Source organism: Periplaneta americana, chromosome 7 (assembly GCF_040183065.1).
Source record: "Periplaneta americana isolate PAMFEO1 chromosome 7, P.americana_PAMFEO1_priV1, whole genome shotgun sequence".
NCBI lineage: Eukaryota > Metazoa > Arthropoda > Insecta > Blattodea > Blattidae > Periplaneta > Periplaneta americana.
In genome coordinates this window covers 86,178,255-86,199,184 of record NC_091123.1, presented here as the reverse complement: position 1 = coordinate 86,199,184, position 20,930 = coordinate 86,178,255, and the positions used below count along the sequence as shown (strand labels likewise).

Below are 20,930 nucleotides of genomic sequence, written 5' to 3'. Positions count from 1 at the left end.
ATAATGGTATTTTACAAACAACTTCAAATTAGTGTAACACTAAAAATATTGAGATTAGGACAAATGTTTATATGACATTTTTTGCTCAGAATGTCTTCGGAAATAAGCTCCGTAAGGGACGGTAAATCCTCGTGAATCACCCTGTATAAGTGTAATGTGGAAGGCGATAACTTCCGTGTTTCAGGAGAAGTTCAGTTTTTGTTGTCTCACATTCTGAAATAATAGAGACAATTTCCTCCTCAACTGCTCATGCATCAAGTATTTCGCATCAATTCACTATTACAAGTACTTCAGCCTCAATGTGAAGATCTGATTAGTGTTTATCGAGTTCTTTAAATTGCCGTACTTATCATATGATTATAAGAATGTAATGATAACTGAATATTACAAAGATAATCTCGAGATTCTACAGAAATGTCGTTTTCAACATCTCTGTTGAAAATATTAGGTTATTTAACATTTCGTTTTTCAGCATTTAACAGTTAATTTACAACAAAATCTAGGAAACTGGTAAAGATTCAGGAACATTATATGATTTTATTATTTTACAAGTATTAGCGGAGTAGACAAAGCGAAAGAAATAACATAATTATTTATATCTACGCCTTGTGGAAAAGTGCTAATATCCTGTTGGTTTGGTTGTTGTGTGACAGCGGCAGAAGATCAATATACCAAAATAGTATCTGATATAGAGATGCGTATGAAGCAGAGATGTGTTATTGAATTCCTCACTGCCGAACAAATTGCACCCATTGACATCCATCGACGCTTGCTAAAGGTTTACGAAGATGCGAGCATAGTGAGGTATTGGGTAGTGCGTTTTAACAATGGCGAAAATGTCGTCTTTTGAGATTGGCGGAATGAGATTCTTTTGGATGTCCTGGAGCCCGGAGAAACCGTTAATTCTCAACGCTACAAGAAGACACTGACTAACAAGCAAACACTCTTATGGGGGCAGATAATTTTTTTTTCTTCTGTTATGTTAATGTCAAAACAAGTGCTTATACAAATTTTGGCCACTCGATCGCAATTACTAGGGTCGTCCAGAAAGTAAGTTTGCCTGGGGCCGTTTACAAAAAGAAAACACAAGTTCATGGAAAAATTTATTGAAATAAATGCAGCAGAATTATTGAGCTATTTTTAAACATATTCCCAACCGGAATTCAGACATTTGTCATACCGTGGGATCAACAGAGAGGTGCAAACGACTGTCACACACTGGTTCCTATCCCAGGCGGCAGACTTCTACGACGCTGGGATACAGAATTTTATCCCACGGTATGACAGATCCGGTGTGGGATATATTGAAAAAACTCAATAATTCCTGTTCTGTTCCAATAAATCTTTTCATGAAATTGTGTTTTCTTTCTGTAAACGACCTCAAGCGAACTTACTTTCTGGACGACCCTCGTAATTGCGCTCGAGTGGCCAAATATTTGTATAAGCACTTGTTTTGACATTATTAACGTGGTAGAAAAAAAAATAACTTTTTTATCTGTCCTCATGAGAATGTTTGCTTGTAAGCTGAAAGCCCGAATTTTCAGTTAGCCCACAGAAGAAGACAAACTTTCTCTTGCAACACAATATCGCCAGGATCCATGCCAGTTTCGCAATCATGCAAAATTTGGCTGAACTGTCTACCACAACCATCATATAGAGCGAATTTGGTGCCTTTAGACTTCCATCTCTTTGGGTTTAATTAAGATGTTTTACGTGCGTAACATTTTCGAGACAAGGATATTGTCATCGCAGTTGAAAGAATGTGGCTTGCCTCTGCCTGTACTGGCTCAGATTCTTTTACGAGCGTGGCATAAAGGCTCTTGTCCATCGCTTACAAAAGTGCATAACGAATGATGATGACCTCATGAAAAAATAATTGCATGTAGCTAAAATTTTGCTCTATTTGACTTTATTATTATGCTCTCTGTATCTGTTGACTTTTCCATGAAAATAAATAGGAGACATTACTTTCGGAACGACTCTTGTACCCACTACCACAAATAATTTCTCTGTACACATGGTTTTCTTCGGCCTAAAGACGTTGTTATTATTTAGCAAATTATTATAATATTATTTTACTGCTATTAGAGGTTTAGTGTTGGTTCTCCATCTTGCAGAAAACCTGTGATATGAAAAGATTGTAATTCAAAATATTAGCATAATATTATATTTTAGCAACTAAATATATTTAGATCCTTTTACAAATATAACAGATAAAATCATGCACAAGACTCTAGAATACAGACAATCAAACGGTTCTAGCATTAGCACAGTCTACTATAGCCTATACAGTCACGAAGCTTGAGTTGTGAGGGTGCTAGGAACAACAGACTGTGCCGGTACTATTTCGCATGTCTATAATAAGGCGATATTAGCGATCCTAGTGGTTAGAAACTATCAATGGATGCACATTTACTACGTATTGAGTTTCGTGACTATATACTACACTGTGACATTAATAACCCTAATCGTTCCGTATCGAGCCGTAGAAAAAAGAAGCGCCGATCAGTACAGGGGAAAAAAAAGGAATGACGCGTGATTTGGTTATTAGGCCTAATTTGTTTTAATAACAAGACGATAGTTTAATAATGATTAGATTAGTAGATGTTGCAAAATATCAAGTTGAAATGAGCAATGTGTTTGATCAGTGAATAAACACGAGTATTTTCCCTGGACCAAAAAATTGTACTCTTGCAAAAAAATCGTATTTTCCTGGACCAAAAAAAAAGTTATTTGGTAGTATTGTCGATCCCATCAAACACACATTGACCTTTGACAAGTTTTCCTTTATGGTAGGCCTACTTTCTTTTCCCAAACTTCGATTCATTAATTTCCATAATGCGACTTTCACTACGAATCCTGCATGTTTATTTCACACTATACAGTAGGCCATGATTTCTCGCAACATTACGGTACAATTTTTAGCTACTTGCCTTTATTCTAGAGCAGTGGTCGTCAACAGCCACTGAAATGGGTAACAGGTAAGCAGTGTATCATAATATGCACCAACATCCAGAAGGGACAGGCAGAAAGCATACCTGCTAGCAGCCAAGGATGCACGATAGTGCAGTCTCTTATCCGCGGTAAGAGACGTTAACCCGAAGGTGCACTGTGCTGATGACCGCTGTTCTAGTGTTATTCCACATTAAGTAATGTTTTGTAACAACATTTTCCAGCAGGCAATACGAGGAAAAAAGAAAAAAAAATTGATGTTACAATCCAGTGCGTGTGTACTTAAGATAAATCTTTAAGCATGGAAGAAAAAACAGACAAAGAGAATGCCGGTATAGTGAACTGTCTGTAACTTTGTAGTTTTTCTTCACATCTGCAGAGATAATCGTTTATGACGTTAATGTGAATTATTTCGAAATACAATCCACATTTACCACAACCAAACAAAAATTGCATAACATGAGTCGATATTGATACTGTAAGTTTTTAGCCTAACATGGAAAAAGTTACTGTATCTCAAAACATATTGTTATTTATTCAATATAATCACTTTCAACTGTATACACTTAGCACAATGGTCATGAAGCAATGCTAAGCCATTTAAACAATAAAGATTTTTGTCTTCTCCTGCAAACCACTTTTCCATAGTATTTATTAGTGATTCATTTCATGAAAAGTTCTTTCTTTTCAATGCTACTTTGCTTTCGGAAATATCTGATATTCTGGGCGAGTTAAATCTAGCGAATATGGGAGATGATCAACCAAACTTCAAAGCCAACTTATCAATTTTTCTGCAACGAATAAATGACTTGTGAACTGGTGCATTATATGTCCATTGCAAAAAATTTTGTAAAGTTTACCACGATGTTTCTTCACAATTTTTCCCAAAGCTTAGTTTGTCATGAAGAATGATACACTCCCGTCACAGTTTTATCTTCTTCTAAGTAGTCTGTCAGAATTGAAGGGTTCAGAGCCATAGTGGGCCAAGTGCCATTTATTAAAAACGGAGGAAGCAAGAGTTAAAGTTAAGTGAATACCATAGTTTAGTGAAGATTGACATATCATTTAGTTTTAATGTGTATATTTTATATTTTATTTTATTTAAATGCACCACCAACAGAAGCAAGCTTCCAATTATAGGTGGCTTACATTGATACATATACAAAATACATAATAAGAAAAAACAAAACAAACAACGCAAACGAAAGAAAGAAAATACATACTGGTAATAGATACCAGAATAAAATAATGTACGGTAGTTAATATAGTGCCAAATGTCAATATAATAATGAAAAATTATTTAAAAACTAGAGTAAAAACATTATAATACACTTATTCATAATTTAAATATCTAAGGAAATACAATTCATTCAAAAATTGTATGAAATTTTTTAACTGTTAAACTGAAATCTAATCGAGAATCACAGTTTAAAGACACAGAGTTGTAAGTATTACACATAACAAACAATGGAGAGTTCTTGAAGAAAACAGCTCTAGGAATTGAAATAACAAAAGGTTGCCTATGACGTAATTCTGTTCTTTTTACATTAAAATGAAGGAATTTAAGAAAATCACAGTTATTCAATATACCGTTAACAGTCTTGTAGAGTAAAATTTAACTATTTATTAATCGTCTAGATTTTAAAGTTTTATAATTAAATTTAAAAAGTAACTGATTATATAAAATTTGCTATTACTTGCTATATGTTTCCATTTAATTATGGTGATAACTTCATTTTAACCCTGGTTTTCTAAGGTTTTAGTAAATGGCGCTTGGTTCATTATGCTTCTGAACCCTTCAATTATTCCGTCGCTGTAGTAAAAAATGTATGCGAGAATCTTTCAGCCGATTTTTATAAGTGAAATTCCTTTGGGCTGGGAGAACCAGAGCATTTATATTCTTTTGGTTTTTCGTTTCTGGATCGTCATAATGGATCCACGTTTCGTCCACAGTTACAATGCAATCTAAAAAAGTTAGAAGAATCGCCTTCAAAATGGCATGGCGGCAAAAGGACTTGGTAATTGTCATTCTGAGCGTTCTGGCATTTAGGTACCCATGTAGCAGATCATTTTCTCTTATCCTAATCGCTATGTACCGTACGATGTGGAAAACATGTTGACAGGAAATTTACTTCTCTGCTATACGTTTGAGACCAATACGTCGATCGTCCAAAATCATGCCATGCACGGCATCGATATTTTCCCGGAGTAATCATAGGAACAGATCTTCCAACACAGTGTTAAATCTTGATCTCCGTTCTTCCTCTCTTACATTTTTATAGTGGCGTGCGTAGGACAATGATGCCTCAAACTATCCACCGTATCCCTCATAAGTCTCTTGCAAGAAACCCATTTTAAAAGTAGGTACGTTTTCAAATGACTCATACTCAGTTTTATAAAAATTGAATTGTTTATCTGACATAAATTATTTAATTTTCAAGTGGTTTATTTTAAGACGCTTTATCAACTGGTATGGCTATGTAGCGTCTGAATGAAATGAAGTGATAATTCCAACGAAATGAGTCCAGGGTCCAGCGCCGGAAGTTGCCCAACATTTGCTCTTGAAGAATTGAAAGAAAACCCCGGAAAAACCTCAACCAGGTAACTTCTCTCAACCAGGATTTGAACCCGAACTCGCTCGTTTCACGGTCAGACATGTTAACCGTTACTCGACAGTGATAGACTAATTTATTAAAAAATTCACAATATAGAATCGGCTAAACTTTCATTGCAAAACATAGAGTACCAATTCATCAAATTATAGGCCTACACTCCTCTTCCTGATAAACCTTTCACTCTTTTTTAACGAAGGTCCAAGAGTAACTCTATATTGTGTCCCTTGTATTAATTATAATTTGGTGCCAATAATTAGCAGTATTATTAGGTCTATTATTGTTATTATTACTTACTTACTTACAAATGGATTTTAAGGAATTCGGAGGCTCATTGCCACCCTCACATAAGTCCGCCGTCAGTCCCTGCCCTGAGTAAGATTACTCCAGTTCCCTGCCATCACATCCCATCTCTCTCAAATCTATTTTAATATTATCCTCCCATCTACGTCCTGGCCACGGCAAAGTCTTTTCCCCTCAGGTCTCCCAACTAACACTTTATATGCATTTTTGGATTCACCCATACGTGCTACATGCCCTCCCACCTCAAACGTCTGGATTTAATGTTCCTAATTATGTCAGGTGAAGAACACAATGCGTGCAGTTCTGCGTTGTGTAACTTTCTCCACTCTCTGTAACTTCATTCCTCTTAGCTCCAAATATTTTCCTAAGCACCTTATTCTCGAACACCCTTAGCCTCCGTTCCTCTCTCAGAGTGAGAGTTCAAGTTTCACAACCATCCAGAACAACCGGTAATATAACTGTTTTATAAATTATAGTAGTATTAGCAGTGGTATTGCTAGTAGAAGCAGCAGTAGTAGTATTAGAAGTAGACCTAGTAGCAGTGGTATTGCTAGTAGTAGTAGTATTATAGTAGTAGTAGTAGTAGTAGTAGACCTAGTAGCAGTGGTAGGGTAGTATTAGCAGTGGTATTACTACTACTCCTAGTAGTAGTAGTAGTAGTAGTAGTAGTAGTAGACCTAGTAGCAGTGGTAGGGTAGTATTAGCAGTGGTATTACTACTACTCCTAGTAGTAGTAGTAGTAGTAGTAGTAGTAGTAGACCTAGTAGCAGTGGTAGGGTAGTATTAGCAGTGGTATTACTACTACTCCTAGTAGTAGTAGTAGTAGACCTAGTAGCAGTGGTAGGGTAGTATTAGCAGTGGTATTACTACTACTCCTAGTAGTAGTAGTAGTAGACCTAGTAGCAGTGGTAGGGTAGTATTAGCAGTGGTATTACTACTACTCCTAGTAGTAGTAGTAGTAGTAGTAGTAGTAGACCTAGTAGCAGTGGTAGGGTAGTATTAGCAGTGGTATTACTACTACTCCTAGTAGTAGTAGTAGTAGTAGTAGTAGTAGTAGTAGACCTAGTAGCAGTGGTAGGGTAGTATTAGCAGTGGTATTACTACTACTACTACTAGTAGTAGTGGTAGACCTAGTAGCAGTGGTAGGGTAGTATTAGCAGTAGTATTACTACTACTAGTAGTTGTAGTAGTAGTGGTAGTAGTATTAGCAGTGGTATTGCTAGTAGCAGCAGCAGCAGTGGCAGTGGTAGTGGCAGTGACAGAGGTAGTGGTAGTGGTAGTAGTAGCAATAATGGTAGTAGTGGTCCTAGTAGTAGCAGTGGTAGTGGTAGTAGCGGGCTTAAGAGTAGCAGTTGCAGTGGTAATAATAGTAGCAGTAGTAGTACGAGTGTTTCAAGGAGTGGTAATCGTAGTAGTAGTAGTAGTAGTAGTAGTAGTAGTAGTAGTAGTAGTAGCTACCTATGACAATCGTAATTGTTTCAACAACGCTTTCAGTTGCAGAGTGTCAAAGTTCAACATGGATGAGAAATGGCCTAAAAATTTTGCCTGGAGCTTTCCATCAGATACATAATTCTTTTACGTGCCGCAATTGTACAATTTGGGACATACAACTTTACTTCCCTTCCGTAGGAAGTCATGCCCTTAAAAATCCACCGCCCTGATTCGAGCTTTAACCCGCGAATCTCAGATGCAAAGATTAGCTTGGTTATCTCTCTTACCAATGAGGACTACGACGGTTTTCAATTAATATGTTAAAAATAGCATTGGATTATTAGTAGGCCTATTCCATTTCTCACTAGAGAATAAAAACAAAGAAAAATATTTACGATTACATTTGCTTAGTCTATGTTATCTAAAAGTGACAGAAAAATAACATAAAAACTATTCTCGGTCTTAAAAATTAAGATTCGTATGTTGAAATCGGTTTAAACTGTCGATGATTACATCTGAATTGAGATAATATTAAATCTCATCGTCTCGAAGCTGTAAAAGAATGTTTAATTACGTTATTGGAGGTATTTTAAACCCATTATTGTGTTATAAATTTGATGAAATTGTTGATTTATTTAATCCTACTCCGGTAAACATCTCAACATAAACAGCATTTATCCGATATTTGAGATCAATATGTCACAAAGTTCGAAACGAGTATTATTTTCTGTAACACGTCCCTTTAATCCCTTGATAAGAGAGAACGGGAAGTAGAAGAATATGCGCAGATAGCTGGTGAGTACAATGTCCATTTTGTTATCGGAGTTAACATATAAAACAACGAAACAAGAAATAATGAGAGAAGAATGAGAAAAAAGCCAAAAGGGTGGAACGATAAGGGAAAGAGCTATAGGTAGGCAGACAGAGACAAGTAGACAGAAATCGAATGTCGTCCAACGTAAATCGAAGAAATTTTAAATATGGAGGATCATATATCGCAGAATGTCTCAGATCAATGTCATCACTGCAGATGGTAGAGAGTAAGATGTGTATTTTGTCTGCTAAAGGCTTCGCGAGATATGAATCTTCGTGTTGAAGTGTGCCGTATTGTAGCCGCATGATCTGCGACTTATGGCCGGTTTCTACAAACTCATGAAATATTGTAGCCATGGATAAATTATCTCATGGTTATAATTTATCTAATGATACCTTTTTGTGTTTCTACAAACGAACAAGTTAAATTTATCCTTAGGTAAATTAGTTCTATAATTCATACCTGTCTTCGGACACTTAACTAAACAACAATCTCCCATTAGATGAGTAATATTGTAATCAGGAAGACTGTACTTGAAATTGTTTACATATTTTATTCTGGTTACATTAGTAAGTAATAATTTTGCTAGTAAGTTAATAGCCAGATTCCAATTGAATCACATACACAAATAATAATTATTAAAACATTTTCATCAGGTACAAATAATTAGGCTTATAATAATATTAATATTAACATTCCTAACCTAATCATACCGTGTCTGATTCTTTCAAAAAAAAAAAAAGAGGAAAACATTAGAGCGTTAGTTAAGTCGTGAGTAAAAAAAAAAACGCGTTGTGACGTACCATTTCAAGACGTAACAATGTTTCTCGCATTTCATCAAGTAAATCCAATACAAAAGTGAGTCATTAGTGAAATTCCCAGTACATTAGATATGCTATTCTTGCATTTACTAATATAATATGATTTATTCAAATCAGCGTTATAGGAAGGTAAACCTGGAAGCCAGATTCGCAAAATATCAGTTTCACAAACGTAACTATCATAAGATATTCGCTTTTTCATGGCTCATAAGTTGATGCCCCTGTAAATGCAGAAGCGTAGAGGAAGTAAGAAGCAGTTATGGCCGCGTACATTTATTTATTTATTTATTCATTCATTTATTCATTTATTTATTTATTTCTACTGGCAGAGTTAAGGCCATAAAGCCTTCTCTTCCACTCAACCAGTATAGTAGCCATTTTCCTATCTATCCAGAGGATAAAAATGTATCCAATGTTGTAGAAACAGCTCGTTGGTATTCCATTCAGGCGGCCCGCATTCGATTCCTGGCCAGGTTGTGATGGAATATGGTAGATAAAGAAGAAGCGTTTTTCTTGAGGTACAACACTCTCCACTGTCCCCTCATTTCATCTATCATCTGCAAGAGTAAAAATAGGCTGGGATGAAGTCTTGGAGGTAGTACGGATTCCTGACGCTGATAAGAGGAAGGGCTTGAGGTTCCAGACCCTTAGGGCTCATTAGGCTGCTCATCTGCGGATAGGACCAGGTTCTATCAGGGACAGGCAGGATGGCTCACTTCTTAATATCGGATTCACAGGCTACCTGTCGGACTTGGACAATCATAATACGAGCTCGTAGCATACATTATCAGGCGCACCACGGGTCATAAAGTGGCATTTCCAACTACGTAGGTGGAGGCTTGCCACTACGCATGCAGACGGCTGTTGTTGCGCACCACTCTTGCAGATGCAACTTGCGTGATGTGTGTACTTCCTTTCCACTTGTGCATTCTACTGGGTTTCATTTCAAAGTGTGTCATGACGTCACTGTTGTGAGGCAGCGATTTGAAGCGAGTTTCAGCTTTTATGTTAGAGAAGTTGCCTATTAATCAAGGCGTTCGATCTGAACTTGAGAACGTGTACGGTATAACTTGAATGTCGTAGCAACAGATGGCGGTCTGTAAAGTCTGTGTGCTACCATAACCTCTTTCGAACTGTGTTTTGCGAGGGCAAGTCGTACGCAGGGTATTTGTTATCATCGATTGCGTACGGCAACATTCCACAACACAAATCAAATGCTCCGTGCCATGTTGACCGTCGAAGTCAATGTCAACAAATACGTAAGTAATCGTCTTAACCCTCTCCCCATATCCCGACAGTAAGAAAAAAACTCACTTCAGTACGTGTTTCCAAACAGTTCACATTCTTGCCACTACAGACGTTACCGTACGTATCGGTAAGTAATCTTCAGAATGAACGCCGTACTTGCTAGGCAACTTCTCTCGCATTTAGGTAATACGCCTCTGCGGAAGTGTAGGAAGATTGAATTCTCTAGGCTCATCGGATAGCCATATGACGACATACAGCGAGCCATGACACATTTTCAACTGAACACCCAGTACATTGGTTGCGTGCTGGAGGAGGCAGTGGTGAAAATGTCGATCATTTTGGGTAAACAATTAAGACGGGCAGTCAGATTGAGTGTTTTACAGGAAGTCAGATTGGTTCAAGTATCTCTGTTTAGAATCTTTACTCGAATGTAATCGATAGACTTTGAACTGTTACTGCATATGGTTGATCTTAAAGTTAGTAAGAGAAATACTTTTTTCGTAATTTTTTTATTTTATTATTCACCGCTTTTGTCATGCGAATAACATACTTTTCTACTAAATGCTGTTGAGTATTTCCTCTTTCAATTCTATCCTTACAATAATATTGGTCACATGACCTCAGTTGTGCTTTGACAGACTCGTGCACAATGCATGCGTAACTACAGAAAGATAATATAACCTTGGCATACTCATATACAAATGAATAAATAACAATAATATTTACGAGATATTTTCATCTGGCTATAGGCATAGGTCTATACCATTTAATAGTCTGTGACTTAAAAAGAGTTCGTAACTTGCTCTCTTAATAGTATTTTCTATTTTAATCCATTATTATTATTATTATTATTATTATTATTATTATTATTATTATTATTATTATTACTGGAGCTTTGACTGCTATTCATAGTTTATTTTATTACGTTCAGTACACACACTTAACCCTTTGCAGCATAGTGGTTGTTCAGAAGAACCACCATTTTCTTTCCTTCTAAATTTTATGGCATGGATACTCCACCATGGAACCACTGCTTGAGTATACGTAGAGGTGCCATCTGTGTTTTGAAATTGTGTGCACAGTTAAAATGTTGAAAAAAATGATTGAAGCTTTGGTATGATCCATGATATGAAAAACATAAAAAATTAATTTGTGCTTCAAAGGGATAAGTTAATCTGATATAAAATCGTATTTATTTATCCCAATTCATGTATAGAAGTTACACACAATCATAGGGATTTCCTCAAATCCCCTCTAACTATTTTTATCTTCCAGAAATTTCTTGACTTCACGCTTTTCTTTCTCTTGGTACGAATATATTTTAAAGACTTTCTTAGAATTCTCTCGTTTCCTATTCGTCCAAAGTGTAAAATAATCATATCAAGTCAATCGTTTTGTTTCAATCACATATCATAGCACTGTTTTATCTGTAAGAAATTCGTTGCTAAATCTCTTTATGCGAGATTTTCTGAATAAATCTCAGGGATTTACAACAGGAATAATATTGTCTTATTTCCTTAATTCACTATGCACGTCACAAAACTGTTATACAGTAACGCTTCTTATTACGTGTTATAAATGGTGCGAGGTTTTTAAATTTTGCACCGTATTAAAGATGAAGAAACATAATAATAGTCTTTATTAAACACAAATGTGTAGGCTACAACTTTCATCCGTTTTTATTTGTTGTGGAGGTCTGGCTCGGGACCTCGCAGAATGAGGCTGATGGTGAAGTGTTAGTGGAATGATGGTAATAGTGAGAGGAAACGAGAGAACACTTAAAACAATCATTTCCAACTGAGCAACATGTGACGCCGGAGCGCGTTTCCCCTCTCGGAGCAGAGCTGTGGAGCACGTGAGGGAGGGTAATGTTGTTTTCCGAGGTCGTATGTCTTCAAAACGGCCTTTTAAACGACAAGGAAATAATTCTTTACGATTAAGAGATTATAATTGCCAAAAGTACGACAAACTTATAGCATTAGAATAAAAGCTATATATCGTCGCTGATTTTATGAAACCTCCTATGCGACAGTACAAAGCATAACTTTTCAGGAGGAAGAAAAATTTAGTTAAATATCAATAGGGCTACACTAATCCTCGATGATGTCATTGATGTTCATGATATTCACCAACGTTTTCTACCTAATTATATAATATTCTTATGTAGGCTTATTGATATTTAATTACTTTTCCCTTCCTCCTGAAAAAAAAACCCGTTCTATACTGTCACATAGGAGGTTTCATAAAATTAACGACGATATATTCAAAAGCCAAGTGACCAACAGATTAATACTATACTTCTCAGTTTTGAAAGGCGCTGCAAATACTGAAGAGTTCATGCAGACACTAGGAATTTTTAGATTGGAATTTGAATCAAGATTCAAGAATTAAACCTTCTGAGTCACGATTCCTAACCATCTGACACACCATATTCAGTCGATGGAGATAACATTGTTTCAGAACTACAATTAGGGTTTATTCATCTACGATGTGATAGAGAATTAGAGAATGGATAATGTACAAATAAAACCAGTTTGTGCGAGTTTCATAGAACATGATTTCCTCTCCTATATGGATTTATAACGTAGATTCTGAATATATTTGGTTCCACGAGCAACTTTTATCATTAAATTAAAATATATTACCCTGGTAATGAAGTTAACTATCGGATTATAACTTATAGAGTGTTCTTCGACTTAATGTTGCTTATAACACAGTTCCCAATTTAGAAAAACTTGTGAAAGCAAAACGCATTAGAAACATGGAAGGACCAGCACAAGTAGACTACTAGTGAGATATAACAAAATAGTTCATAAAATCTTCCTTGTTTCTTTTTTTAAATATAATTAGTCTAAAATGTTCAGCTATTTAAATATAGAACTATTAGAAAAAGTAAGTACCAAAATAATTCATTTTCTGGAATTAAATTTCTTTCAATATTATAATAGTCTACTATAAGGAGTGCGACATCTCATTTTTGTTAAATTACACTTTTATTTTTATTTGTAGTTGTGGAATTTAAAACTTTTATTGTTAACCAACAGTATATGTTAAGTGGATGTAACGTATGGATATATACAATATTGTGAATTTTATTTCAACTCAACAATAGATTTTATTCTTCCAACAATAATTCATTTCTACAATTCACCTTAAATTCTCTCGTCAACAATAAGATTTTTACTCAACACAGTATTCGTTATAGCACTCCACTGACGGCAATGTCAATTTACTTGGACTATTACGAACAACAATGAACTGTTAATCTTAACTAATATTTACAAAGCACTATTTACAAATCAGAACTATCAGTTCTCAGTTCACAGTTCTTCTAGCTCAGTCACTCGAGTTCACAGTATCTCGAACCACAGATCTTCAGAGACAGTTCACTGTACTCGAACTCAGGTCCCTCCAACTGCGGTCCACTGCACTCGAACTCAGGTCCCTCCAACTGCGGTCCACTGCACTCGAACTCAGGCCTTCGGATGCTGATACAGTTGCGGACGCACACTCGAGTCGACCTCCGGTACACAAGACTGGCTTGCTTGCTCTGGCTTTCTCACTGACAGGCTGACTAATCAACTGAAAACTGCTGTCGTTCCTTCGCGACCGTAATTTATAACCACAGCGACGTAGCCTCGAAAGTTCGAATTCGCGAGTCTTCCACTTCGACGGATTTCTCGGCCTCTCTAGGCAAGCAGAAGATGCGCGCGCAAACTCCCTCTCCACTCTCTCGCCGCGCGCCGTCCCAAAGTGCTCCGCGCGATCTTCTCTCTTGCGGGACGCTGGTCGTGAGTTCGAATCTCACGTCGCTGTCACAATATGAAGAGAAATTTATCATATTAATAAGTATTATAAATTAGCTTCTTTAATAAACACAGTTAATCTGGAATCAATGCTATCACTTCTAATTTAAAGTAGCCAAATCAATATAACGAGTAAAACCATTCTCTCCAATTAATAAATCAAGAACAGAGTTCTTAAATCCGCTTTTGTGTACAAATCTCCATTCCTTCCACTGCCACTCCCACTACTTTGCTCCATTACCTATGCTTTCCCTCTGAAGGACCTCAAGAGTAGTGTGACCAGACGCCCTCTTTTGTCCGGACATGTCCTCCTTTTTAGGCCTTTGTCCGGGGTCCGGGTGGATTTTAAAAATCAAGAAATGTCCTCCTTTTCGTAACTTGTATGCCTGATATTTTGAAATTATCTGATTTGACGCCCTTTTCAAATAATTTGCCTGTAGGTGGCAGCAACATCGACAGAATAGGCCTATGCTCTTTGCCAATGATCATAACTCTCTTTGCTCCTCCTTGTTATAGTCGTTGCTTACAAGTAGCTAGTAAATCGAGAGATCGATGTGCGAATGTAGATATGTCTTGATAATTATAGTTCCCTTGGCTTTCATATGTAGCTACCTGTAAAATCATTATTATTAAGTTTTATCATAATTATTTTGTAATAAAATAGATATTAACATTCTTTTAAGTATGATATAAGCCTAAATCTGTGCTGTAAATACTTTGTAATAAAATAAATATTGACGTAATTTAAAGTATAATATAGTCCTATGCCTAAATCTAAGTACATATTTTATGTCCTCTCTTTTCGAACAATGTCCTCCTTTTTGAAGCTTTGTGTCCTCTTTTTATCGACGTGAATCTGGTCATTCTACTCAAAAGCAGAGACGTATGAGTGTGACGTCACAGAGCCAGCAGATGGCATTGCCTACCCTAGAAAAACTCATCGCGCCAGCTTTGTCCGCCACGAATTCCTATATAATCCTGACGGGAATCGAACCCGGATCACCACGGTGAAAGGCAGAGAGACTGGTTGTAGCTCAATTTACCATCGTCTTCTGTTCTAAAAATTGAAGTAAACAAGACAGGTGAACATCACAACCCAAGACTAAAGATGGTAAAACTCGTAACTCTACACACCAGCTAGCAATCCACCCTATAAAGAATTTCTGAAATGAGAGCAGTGAGTTCACAATGCGACTAAGTAAAATTGTCTTAGGCAAATACCGTTACATAAAATATAGAGTACATTGAAAACGGTGACATTGTTTGGCGCTGTGACAAATAAAGATTACTTTGTGGAAAACAAATGTAAGTTACAGAGTTGGAAATGGGACAAATAACACTATTAAATTTTGTTCAGGCAATTGGACAGAAAGATGTGCCTGAACTACAAAGGTTGGAAAGGGACGAGTGGGATTGCCTGCGGTACGTAGCGAATCTTAGTGTAGTCAACTGATGTGGGTTGGGAATGCGCCCAGTTCCATGATTAGAGCAATAGATTTTTTCGCTCACAGTGCTCGGTTGTACAGTAGTGCTTCTTCCTAAAATTCAAACTATGATTAATATGAACTATAAGTAACGTACTAATGCACTATGTGTGGCTAGAGATATGTGCTTGACATGTGAATAACATATGATATATATTTTTTTAATTTTGCTAATTTTTTAGTTGTTCCACCGGTATGTGGTGTATCGATGTTGAATTGGGTTGTATGATGAATTGATGAGTCAGGTAAACCGAAGAGGCTAGATGAAGAAGTATACAACCTACCTGTTGAATTCGTTACCATGAGCTATTCTGCAGAATCAGAGAATAAGAACACATGTCAGTCATGATCAATTATTATTTGTTCAGACCTTCCTTTGAACGTCTAAATAATGACACAAAAACCATAAAGCAATAGCCTACATGAGTCTATAAATGAATAACCTAAAAATATATGTACCCTATTTAAATATAAACATGGACATGTTTATTAGGTTGATGAATAAATTCGTAAATAGTGTTGCTCATTAAATGCATTATTTTACATAAAAGAAGTATATAAACTAATCAATAATATATAGTCTACAAGTTTACATTGTTTATGACTCACTCTCCACATTCTGGCAGTTTTTCGAGTCTACTCATGAAGAAATCCGATGATTTGGAATTCAAGAAATCGTCAAGTGAATTCTGAAGAGCAGCTCGTTATTAAAGGGGATTCCCCTCAGAGTCTTGGATACAGAACAGAAAGTATTAAAATCTGATGGAACAATATAAGTAGAATAGGGTGGATGTGGAATAACCTCCCAACCGAGTTCTTGGATAACCGTTTTGTAATGTTAACAGTATTGTGGACGGGCATTGCCATGTTGCAAAATCATTTCATGCGGTCTTGTCTGTGATTTTTCTTAAATTACAGCCTCAAGACGACTGAGTAGTTAGCAATAAATATCAGCAGTGATGGTTACATCCCTCGGAAGCAATTCATAGTAGGTGATGCCTTCCTTTTCCTAACAGATGCACATTAGAATATTAAAGGTTTTATTAATTTGTTCCAAAGAATAATATCTGTAATATTGACAATTAATATTTGAGGAGAAAAATTGGCTCCGGCGCCGGGGATCGAACGCGGGTCTCTTGGTTCTACGTACCAAGCGTCTGACCACTGAGCTACGTCGAATTCAATCCACAGCTCCGGACCGAACCTTCCTTCTTCAGTGTTTCCCTTTGTGGCCGGACCCCAAGTTAGGCATATACGTTGACTTTTTTTATGTCCAAGTCAACTGCCATTATACACGGGGCGCACTCAACTGAGAGACTGTTTGGCCGGGATTCCGCAGTTAAGTGCACAGTAATCTGTACAGAAATATGCACTGCTAGCTATGAGAATATTAAAGGTTGACTTGGACATAAAAAAAAGTCAACGTATATGCCTAACTTGGGGTCCGGCCACAAAGGGAAACACTAAAGGAGGAAGGTTCGGTCCGGCGCTGTGGCTTGAATTCGGCGTAGCTCAGTGGTCAGAGCGCTTGGTACATAGAACCAAGAGACCCGGGTTCGATCCGCGGCGCCGGAGCGAATTTTTCTCCTCAAATGTTAATTAAGCTTCACATTAGCTTACGTGTATGGACACCAACTTTTACACTAGGAGTTGTTTTCTTTTAAGAGTAAACCATTCCTTTCTGTTTTTGGTGTTGGTCTAAAGGCACAATTTTTTGCCACCAGTAACAGTCCGGAACAAAAACGATTAATTTTGTTGACGAGCTAAACGACGACGAGCAAGTAAAGAAGCACAAATAATTAAAACCGATGATTTGTGTTGTTTTCGCCGAAAATGTACGGTACCCATATAAGCAAATTTTAAACTTTTCCCACGGAATGCAAATATAGTATTACGATGGTTGATTGGTCACAATTCACCATATTGGCCAATTCCTGAGTTGATTGACATGGTACACCGTGAATTAAAGCGTGTATCATGAAAGTCGGACGATCTTCCTGAACGTGGAGAATCATTTATGCCAAAATAATCACCTTTGTAACGAGAAAACCATTTTCATACCGTACTTTCTGCGTTCTCCCTGTAAACGGTACAAATGGTTTTAGCGGCCTCCGATGCCTTTACTCCTCGGTTAAACTTAAACAAAAGAACATGTCATAAATGTTCGTATTTTCTTCTGCTTGTAACTCCATTCTCCGTAGCTCACAATTAGCACAGGTTTCCTTAAAAATTGAAAAATGCAAGACGTATTCAGTAACACAATACTATGACACTAAAATGGCAAATGAAAAATAAAAAACAAGTGTCTTACAAAGGCTTTATTGCCCAGTATTGTTGGTTCAAACATTTTATTTTTGTTTCGGTTTACAAATAGAGAGTCTGGGTATATGATAAGAGAAATAATTAATGAAAGTCATACAATATAGTTTCTTTTCATATTAAGTGACATTCCGAAATTAGTCCCAGCTCGTAACAAATTTTTCACTGTTGTTCCCTCAAAGTGTGTCGTACGTAACTATTATCATTTCAATATTGCAGAACTCGCTATTACAAATCAAACGAGTGAGGCACAAGTCTATAGCTCCTCTCGATGCCGAGATACTGTTCTCCAGAGGTTTTGAATCACTCTGAGAGTGTTAGTTGGGAGGCAGGAGGGAAAAAAGACTTTTGGGAGGCCAAGACGTAGATGGGAGGATAATATTAAAATGGATTTGAGGGAGGTGGGATATGAGTGTAGAGGCTGGATTAATCTTGCTCGGGATAGGGAACGATGGCGGGCTTATGTGAGGCCGTCAATGAACTTCCGGGTTCCTTAAAAGCCATAGGTAAGTATTAGTACAATGTAGTATCACTCTGAGAATAGCTATGATAAGTAATTAAAAGCATTTGACAAGTACGATATTGACACTCAGTTCGAGACAACACATCTTTCGGAAGGGCCATGAGGCTGTTGACTTCCTTTTCATTTTCTAAATTATTTAGTTGCGTCGGTAGTCTATGATCTGTAATCTATGGAATGTGGAGGACTGTGTCAATATTGGTACAAGACAAGCGTCAGACCTCGGGGTCAAAATGTCATTGTCCATGCCGCAAACAGATTGGTACATAGATAGTTATGTTTGCTTTGATGCAGATAAGAGTTCCAGTCTTAGTGCATCTCTGTTTCCTCCGGTCGTTGCCATGGATGTCATTTTTCCAGAGCTGTCGTATTTAGGACACTGCACTGTGAACACGTCGATGCACACATTCTTGTACCTGACAGTACATTCACGTACAAAGGGATGTGGTCGTTTTTCACATCCTCACCGCCATCGTCATGACAGTCAATCTCGTCCAAGTCTCTTCTCTTCATGGCCTATTCCACGGTCGACTCTAGTAGAAGGTCGGAAGGCTCAACTTGGCAACACTGTGTCATCTGCTGTTTTCAGTTATACTGCTGTCATACTTCACTGACAGAACCAAAGAGTTTTTAATGTTAATATCATAAGAAAACCGTAAAAAAGTTAATCATACGTCGTAGAAGGAGCCAGTATAATACATTACGGATTATAGATATGTCTTGAATAATGTCCTCTCTTAAAAATTGCTGTAATTTAATATAAGAAATTATTCGTACGGGGTATTTCGTGTCTTCATTATTTTTCTCGTTATTATTTCCCACATGATATAGCTTTATATTATTTATAAAAAAATTCCATTACATTATGTACAGCTGTCAAAAGAAAAAGTGGCCGCTCTCCTGAAGCAAAGTTCCCTTCGGGTATCTTCGCTACAATTCGGAGACAGGCGATGTTACATGTTGTTGGACCACGTTGCCTGATATCTACAGTTATAATTGAAGTATACTGTGTGTTATTCGATAGCATAATGGTAACATTCAGGCGTCTTATTCATGAAGTCCTGCGTTCGACTACAACCTCGTGCTTTTTATGTCCTTTTTTGTTCTGTTTTTGAGAGAGACAAACTAGACATAATGGCTCCTTTTTCTTTTATGATTATTTTAGTAATTAACATCAGGTTCATTAATATATTATGCCATGACTTTATCATTATCATTATGATATTGTGGCTGCAAATGGAAAGAAAAAAGATTTTATTCTCAATAAAATATCTTTCGTGGCATAAACATAACAAATTTACTGGCGTCGGCCTTAAAATATTCAAACAATTAAGCGTTCAAAAAACAAAACAAAAAGCCACAATTCAATATTTAGTCTATCTTCCTCTTATCTCGATCATCTTGCAGTCGAGTGGGCATGGAATTGACTAGTCTTTGCAAATAGCGACTGTTCTTAGACACGATATTCCAGGCATTCTGAACATACACACATAAATGTTCTGTCCATGGGCAGGTCTTTAACTGCAAACCCAGCAATCTCCAATCTTTCCTATTTTCTGCCTTCCTCTTAGTCTCCGCATATGATCCACATATCCTAATGTCGTCCATTATTCTTTTCAACCAGAGACCCAACCAATTCCTTTTTCTCTTTCTAATCAGTTTCAGCATCATTCTTTCTTCACTCACTTTTTCAAACACAATTTTATTTCTTATTCTGCCTGTCCACTTTACACGCACCGTTCTTCTCCACATCCACATTTCAAATGCTTCAATTCGTTTCTCTTCATTTCGTCGTAATGTCCATGTTCCTTCCCCATACAATGCCACACTCCACACAAAGCACTTCACTAGTCTCTTCCTTAGTTCTTTTTCCAGAGGTCCGCAGAAGATCCTTCTTCTTCTATTAAAAGCTTCCTTTGTTCATGTTTGCAGTTTTCTTAGGAAGGATAGGCCTAAATGCGGTAACATCCCGTTGCTTTCCGCACACCACAATCTCTTTCGCATTTTATTAAATTCCAAGGGGCCCAAGCGTGGAGATGAGGAGAGTGGATTTGACTAATTGGGCCCTCCGGACTTCACCGAAAGTCACGGCAAGGGTTAAATATTAATTCTATCAGGATGTTTGACCCGGTCAGAGACCGGGAAATCTCAATTAGCCTTTGCCCCCCGCATCCTGGACTAGCTTCTACGAATCATCAGAAGATCTTAGAGTGTGATTGGGCCAATTTTTCCAAAAATGTTTCCACACTTTTGCTCTCGTAGCTCAGCGGACGAACGTCGGAATTTAGATGTCAACGTCTCAGGTTCAATTCCTCGTTACTCCTTTTCATTTTATTGTGGTTCAAGATAGTATAATGTAATAATACAAAAAGAAAAACTAATACCAGTATTATGCAACTGGATTTTTCCAAACCTAATATTAAATTTATGTTATTTATATCGCTAAAGAACGATTACAATATAAATAACTTGAATATTATTTATACAGTCTCACTAAAGAACGATAACAGAATATAAATGATAAATATCGGTTTGTTTAATTAATATATTGCGAAAGAACAATAACAATATAAATAACGTGAATATTGTTTTATAATGCTAATGAAGGAAAACAGAATAT

At 36.8% G+C, this 20,930-nt stretch overlaps 1 protein-coding gene and 1 non-coding gene across 2 annotated transcripts in view; both read left to right on the top strand.

Moving 5' to 3' along the window:
* LOC138703254 (uncharacterized) overlaps positions 1-20,930 on the top strand; it is a 187,261-nt gene that overhangs the window by 26,365 nt on the left and 139,966 nt on the right. The window lies entirely within an intron of this gene.
* Positions 16,973-17,046, top strand: TRNAM-CAU (transfer RNA methionine (anticodon CAU)). The gene has a single exon. It is a non-coding gene; the product is annotated as a tRNA-Met (tRNA).